The following is a 7,135-nucleotide window of genomic DNA, read 5'->3' as shown; positions in this document are numbered from 1 at the left end:
TAGTATACATAATATAAAACAATTATTAAATAATTGTTTTATACATAATATAAAACAATTATTTAATAATTGTTTTATATTATACATAATATAAAACAATTATTAAATAAAACATGTCATTTTTAAGTAAGAAATAAACACAAGTGAAGCTCCTCGAAAACATGAAAAGGCAAAAAATACATAAAAAACAATGCAGCTTCATTTTGTCACAAATTTTGAAATGTCCTTCATAAAAGACACAAAATATTCCAATGGGCTTTGGTTTATACGGTACGCTGTGTAATGAAAGAATAATACATTTCACAAAGCGAGAATAATGCCACTTCAACAAACCTTAATACTTGGATGAGCCAAATTCAGATTCAGAGCTCAGCAGTCTGACGATTGAGAAAGTACCTCATGAGACGCCTGTAGTGCAATAAATTGTTGAATTGGTATGCAAGTGTTAGGCCTATCTTTCTTATTATCTTTTTTTTTTTTGAAAATATATTCCTCTGCTCCTGCATCGAGCACCTTTGTCTTAATGATCTGTTTTCAACCCACATTTCAGATTACATTTCAATTAGTTTAACTGTTCCCTGATAAAATCAATTCAAAATTTTTGGTAAATGCTCGATGTGAAAATAAGAGGGGCTCGTCCGGGAATTGAACCCGGGGCCTCTCGCACCCAAAGCGAGAATCATGCCACTAGACCAACGAGCCTTAGTTGGTAAGCCAAATTCATACTCCACTAATAAAGCCCACATTTAACGAACGCCTACAGGAATTGAAATAGCTTGTCCTGGAAACATGTGACGCTTTTCACTCTAGAGTACCCTTATGACGAAGTCACAACGCGCCACTCATCAAATGATAACATTTATTTAAGATTCAAGAAACTTGGGTGACTAATCATATCAATTATTTAATAAATTTCTGTGTTTTTTTTTCTTTTTAATATTAGGCCTATTTTGGTTCAATAATGTTTTTTTTTTTCTAATTGTGTTTTTGAAACGCAACATCATTAGGCCTATATATTAAAGTAGGCCTATGCGTTCTCATGATGAGATTACAATATCAATACAAATCTAATTTACTGTTTTCATATATAAAATAGGTTTAATCTTGTGATAAAATAAAGATACCTAGATACCTTGACCTACTGTTTGCAATTGACCATTACAACTTATTTTGTGTGTCTGTCCAATATTTAATAGCATAGGTAGATAATAGGTCCATGGGTAGAGTCATAATATTGTTGAGGTCTGTCCCCGGCCGGATTTAAAACACAATAAGACCTTGCATTATTTACTCCTATTCCAATCTATTTTTATGATCACAATACAACTGCTTGCTTTGGCTCTTTTGTTTATTGTCACTCTTTTTTGGGAACTCAACAACAAGGCCTTTCTTAAATGAGCAAAATCCTACACTGTAGGTAATTTTTAATTTGTCATTCCTGATGATTACATGGCATAATTAAATGTCGAAATATTGATCATGGCGTATTTAGTATCATTGGAGTAGGCCTATGTATACTAGGGAATGGAATTTCACTGTTCCCTGATTATACTTTCTTAGACAAGTCTGCTTGCCCGGCTTTCGTTAAAGAAAATAGATTAGTTTTCCCCCACCTGTAATCTGTAATGTATTATAATTATACAGTTGGGTCAAAGCAAATCCAAACGAGGAAAATCTACAAAAAGATACACAACAATATGTAATATACGGTACTTCATAGAATGTATAGAAAATAGGCCCAACTTATAATGCGCATATATGCCTAAAGTAGGATGAAAACGAAAAGATCTGAATAAAAGAAATGAACAATTATCAAGGAAGGATCCAATGGTGGATATGGGTTGGGTGAGGGAGGGGGTTTCCACTACATTTTTTAAATGTCAATACGTAACTGGTTATGTATTGAAATAAGAAAAACAAATTAGGATACATTATAAGTTCCCCCTTTCGATTTAAAAGTGAACTAAAATAAGAACAAAATAAGAACATTTTGAATTTGAAATCGGCAAAAAAGATAGGAAAACTGAATCTAGGCGAAATTTTACTGGTTCTAATAAAAAAAAAAAAAGAAGAGTGTAGTATACATAATATAAAACAATTATTAAATAAAAAATGTAATTTTTAAGTAAGAAATAAACACAAGTGGAGCTTCTCGAAAACATGAAAAGGGAAAAAAATATATAAAAACACTGCAGCTTCATTTTGTCACAAATTTTGAAATGTCCTTCATAAAAGACACAAAATATTCCAATGGGCTTTGGCTTATACGGTACGCTGTGTAATGAAAGAATAATACATTTCACAAAGCGAGAATAATTCCACTTCAACAAATCTTACTACTTGGATGAGCTAAATTCAGATTCAGAGAGCCTAGCACCTGACGATTGAGGAAGTACCTCATGAGACCGCCTGTAGTGCAATAAAATGTTGAATTGGTATACAAGTGTTAGGCCTCTCTTTCTTATTATCTTTTTTTTTTTGAAAATATATTCCTCTGCTCCTGCATCGAGCACCTTTGTCTTAATGATCTGTTTTCAACCCACATTGCAGATTACATTTCAATTAGTTTAACTGTTCCCTGATAAAATCAATTCAAAATTTTTGGTAAATGCTCGATGTAAAAATAAGAGGGGCTTGTCCGGGAATTGAACCCGGGGCCTCTCGCACCCAAAGCGAGAATCATGCCACTAGACCAACGAGCCTTAGTTGGTAAGCCAAATTCATACTCCACTAATAAAGCACACATTTAACGAACGCCCACAGGAATTGAAGAGCTTGTCCTAGAAACATTTGACGCTTTTCACTTTAGAGTACCCTTGTGACGAAGTCACAACGCGCCACTCATCAAATGATAACATTTATTTAAGATTCAAGAAACTTGGGTGACTAATCATATCAATTATTTAATTAATTTCTGTGGTTTTTTTTCTTTTTAATAGTAGGCCTATTTTGGTTCAATAATGTTTTTTTTTTGGTAGAGTCATAATATTGTTGAGGTCTGTCCCCGGCCGGATTTAAAACACAATAAGACCTTGCATTATTTACTCCTATTCCAATCTATTTTTATGATCACAATACAACTGCTTGCTTTGGCTCTTTTGTTTATTGTCACTCTTTTTTGGGAACTCAACAACAAGGCCTTTCTTGAATGAGCAAAATCCTACACTGTAGGTAATTTTTAATTTTTCATTCCTGATGATTACATGACATAATTAAATGTCGAAATATTGATCATGGCGTATTTAGTATACTTGGAGTAGGCCTATGTATTATACTAGGGAATGTAATTTCACTGTTCCCTGATTATACTTTCTTAGACAAGCAAAAAGACACAAAAAGATACACAACAATATACGGTACTTCATTGAATGTATTGAAAATAGGCCCAACTTATAATGCGCATAGGCCTAAAGTAGGATGAAAACGAAAAGATCTGAATAAAAGAAATGGACAATTGTCAAGGAAGGATCCAGGTGGATATGATTTGGGTGAGGGAAACATGTAATTTTTAAGTAAGAAATAAAAGCAAGTGGAGCTCCTCGAAAAAATGAAAAGCAAAAAAATACATAAAAACACAATGCAGCTTCATTTTGTCACAAATTTTGAAATGTCCTCCATAAAAGACACAAAATATTCCAATGGTCTTTGGCTTACGTTGTGTAATGAAAGAATAATACATTTCACAAAGCGAGAATAATTCCACTTCAACAAACCTTAATACTTGGATGAGCCAAATTCAGATTCAGAGCCTAGCACCTGACGATTGAGGAAGTACCTCATGAGACGCCTGTAGTGCAATAAAATGTTGAATTGGTATCCAAGCATCATCTATCTAATAAACAAAACGACCAATTATCAACAAGGGTGTATCCAGTGGTGGATGTGGGGTGGGCTGGGGGAGTCTTTACTTGCAGTAGGACTATATAATACCCTTTATAATACAATACAGTAATATAATGCTGTACAATAAAAAATTTTATGTTTGAAAAGTGTGTAAGAATAAGAACAAATTAAGAACATTCTAAGTCTACTTAAAAAAGTGCTTTTCGTCCGGAAATTGAACCCGGGCCTCTCGCACCCAAAGCGAGAATCATGCCACTAGACCAACGAGCATTTCTTGAAATAGTTAAATGCATACTCACTCACTGTATGAATTAACCACACATTTAACAGAAGTACCTTATTTAGACTAACGAAATTTATTCAAACAAAAGCTTTATTAATCTTTTTCGGTATTACCATTACTATTTTTTCTATGGTATTACAGTGCAGCTTGAAATTATGGACAATTTTTCATTCCTGATGATGACATGTATTATGACTATGACAATTAATGTCGAAATACTGTATTGAAAATCCCACACTTTGATGTATGTGTATTTCAATGAATATGTATTATACTTTCTTAGAAATAGGTTTGCTTGCCCGGCTCTCTCTGTTAAAGGTAAGCTACTTTGGCCCTCCAAAACATTGTTATGCTCACCTCTGTAATGATGGAGTTTATGTTTTCCACTTGATCTGCGCCCACAGTATGAACAAAAAGAGATGCTTCTATATATTAATTTGTGTGTACAGCTGTGATGGCCGAGTCGTTAAGTTGGACTTGAAATCCAATGGGATCTTCCCGCGCATGTTCGAATATTTTCCTTAATTTTAAGCAGTTGGATAGGGGAGGCTAAACTGTAATGATATTATATTTTATTATTATTATTTTTCTTTCCAGTTTTTTACTTTCATGACAAAATTGTTTGGCCTCATTATCTGTATTATAAGGTTCTAATTATTTAAATGTTCACTGGTTGTATATTGTATATAATATTATAGGCCTATTGTGTTTCCCCAATTTCTTTTCTTTCTTCTTTCTTACTATTGAATTTGTATGTTGTATTGTTGTTATTATTATTATTAATATTATTATTATTATTATTATTATTATTATTATAATTATTATTTATTATTATTATTAAGTGTTTTTTTTTCCGCGCTTTTTTGACTGTTATGACATAAATTGTTTAGCCTAATTTTGTCTGTATTTTAAAGCTTTAATTAATTAAATGTTTACTGCTTTTATATTTTATTATTATTATTATTATTATTATTATTATTATTATTATTATTATTATTATCACTATTATTATTATTAATGTTGTTCTTCTTTAGCGTTTTCTACTTCTATGACAATTTAGCCTCATTTTCACCGTCATGTTTATAATTGGTTTTATGTAGTGCCACATTGGAATTAAGTTTTACTTCTTAAATAAAATTTTCATAGAACATCCTTGCATCACCTTTTATTGTAATATTTTTTTGTCCTGCCTTGTGCAAATTTTTATCTGATGAGAAATAAACTGAACTGATGATATACCAAGATAAATGTATAATCATAATGGTCTGTTAATTTTATTTGAGTTGTACTTTCTAATGTTGTTATATTATGAGCAGTTAAAATAAAACCATCAAACCGAGGTAAATTCGAGTTAATAGCATCTTAAATTTCATTAATAAGGTGCGAAATCATGAAGGGGTTTATACATGGCTGAGTGGAGGTATACCTCCATGCTATAATGGTGTTTTCTCATGTAGGCCTATGCCCATCAACCACGGATGCTGACATGAACCGGTTATATTTAATGAGATTACCTGTGGGTATAGAATGTATTAAATGTTTTTTTTTTAATGTATTTTTTTTTATAGTTTTTTCATGTATTATTACGCAACTGCCAAAAAAAAAACATATTTGGCAGCGAAGGCACGCTACCAATAAACAATTAACAAACTGCCAGGTTTCTTGGTTAATTTGCAACTAGATGTGTATAAGAGACAGAGGTACTACATGGCTTAACTATATTTTACTAAGGGGATAATTGGTAAAAATCGCACACAAATCATACGACGTCACTGACAACGCCGGGGACGGCAACTCGATTTAAAGTTAATAATAGAGTTGTACTAAATAACTTCTAATGACGAATTATTGTCTTCAGTTGTCTTTGTTGGACATTCAACTGTCATTTTATCTATTTTTTCGGTGATATTACTATTCTCAATAGTCTATAAAACACCCACATAACAACGTCACGTTAGATCGATCGGTGGGGACGCCGGTAGGGTCAATTTTCGTCGGAAGGTATCAAGATGATAAACAGTTTCATTTGACTAAATTCTTGATTATGTTAACCACATGCTTACCTAAGATTATACTGACACTGGTTTCAAATGTCAAGGTCAAGTAGTTAAAAATCACCTTATTTTGCGAATTAGCGCCCCTCAACTGATCATCGATCCCCCTCCCACTTCACCTTCGCTCCCGCCCCCTCCCAATTAGTCTCCCATTTCAAGACATCTAGATACGCCACTGACCTACATGGCCAGATGAATGACAATACTTCATCAATGTGCCACCAAATCGTAACCAGCTTTCACCATGCCCTCACGATGTACCCGGGGACGCAACTGTCAAAAAATATTTTTGGCAGCGAAGGGACGCTACCAATCAACAATCAACATTCTACCGGGTTTATGGGTTTATTTGCAAGGTACTGCATGTTTCAAATATTTTTGACTTAGTGGTTAATTGGTAAAAATGGCACACAAATCATACGACGTCACTGACAACGCCGGGGACGGCAACTTGATTTTGAGATTAATTTTCCGAATTAAGTTATATTAAATAACTTCTAATGACGAACTATTGTCTTCATTTGTCTTTGTTGGTCATTCAACTGTCATTTTATCTATTTTTCGGTGATATTACCATTCTCAATAATCTATAAAACACCCACATAACAACGTCACGTTAAATCGGTCGGTGGGGACGCCGTGATGACGCCCCCAGGTTAAGTTTTCGTCGGAAGGTATCAAGATGATAAACAGTTTCATTGGACTAAGTTCTTGCTTATGTTAACCACATGCTTACCTAAGATTATACTGACACTGGTTCAAGTCACGGTCAAGTAGTTAAAAATCACCTAAAATCATCTTATTTTGCGAATTAGCGCCACTCAACTGATCATCGACCCTCCGCCCCTCCACTTCACCTCTCGGAGCCACCCCCACCCACCATCAGCCTCCCATTTCATGACACCTAGATACGCCACTGACTTACATGGCCAGATGAATGAAAATACTCAATCGA

At 33.6% G+C, this 7,135-nt stretch overlaps 2 non-coding genes across 2 annotated transcripts; both read right to left on the bottom strand.

Annotated features, from left to right (window-relative positions):
• Positions 1 to 630: 630 nt before the first annotated feature.
• On the bottom strand, positions 631 to 702 carry Trnap-ugg. The gene has a single exon. It is a non-coding gene; the product is annotated as a tRNA-Pro (tRNA).
• A 1,928-nt stretch (positions 703 to 2,630) lies between these two features.
• Positions 2,631 to 2,702, bottom strand: Trnap-ugg. The gene has a single exon. It is a non-coding gene; the product is annotated as a tRNA-Pro (tRNA).
• Between the last annotated feature and the right edge of the window lie 4,433 nt (positions 2,703 to 7,135).

The sequence above is a fragment of the Anneissia japonica genome, unplaced genomic scaffold (assembly GCF_011630105.1).
Source record: "Anneissia japonica isolate Jap-2015-1 unplaced genomic scaffold, ASM1163010v1 scaffold1483_len710385_cov172, whole genome shotgun sequence".
Classification (NCBI taxonomy): domain Eukaryota; kingdom Metazoa; phylum Echinodermata; class Crinoidea; order Comatulida; family Comatulidae; genus Anneissia; species Anneissia japonica.
The sequence above is the reverse complement of the archived record's forward strand: the minus strand, read 5'-3'. Positions and strand labels throughout refer to the sequence as shown.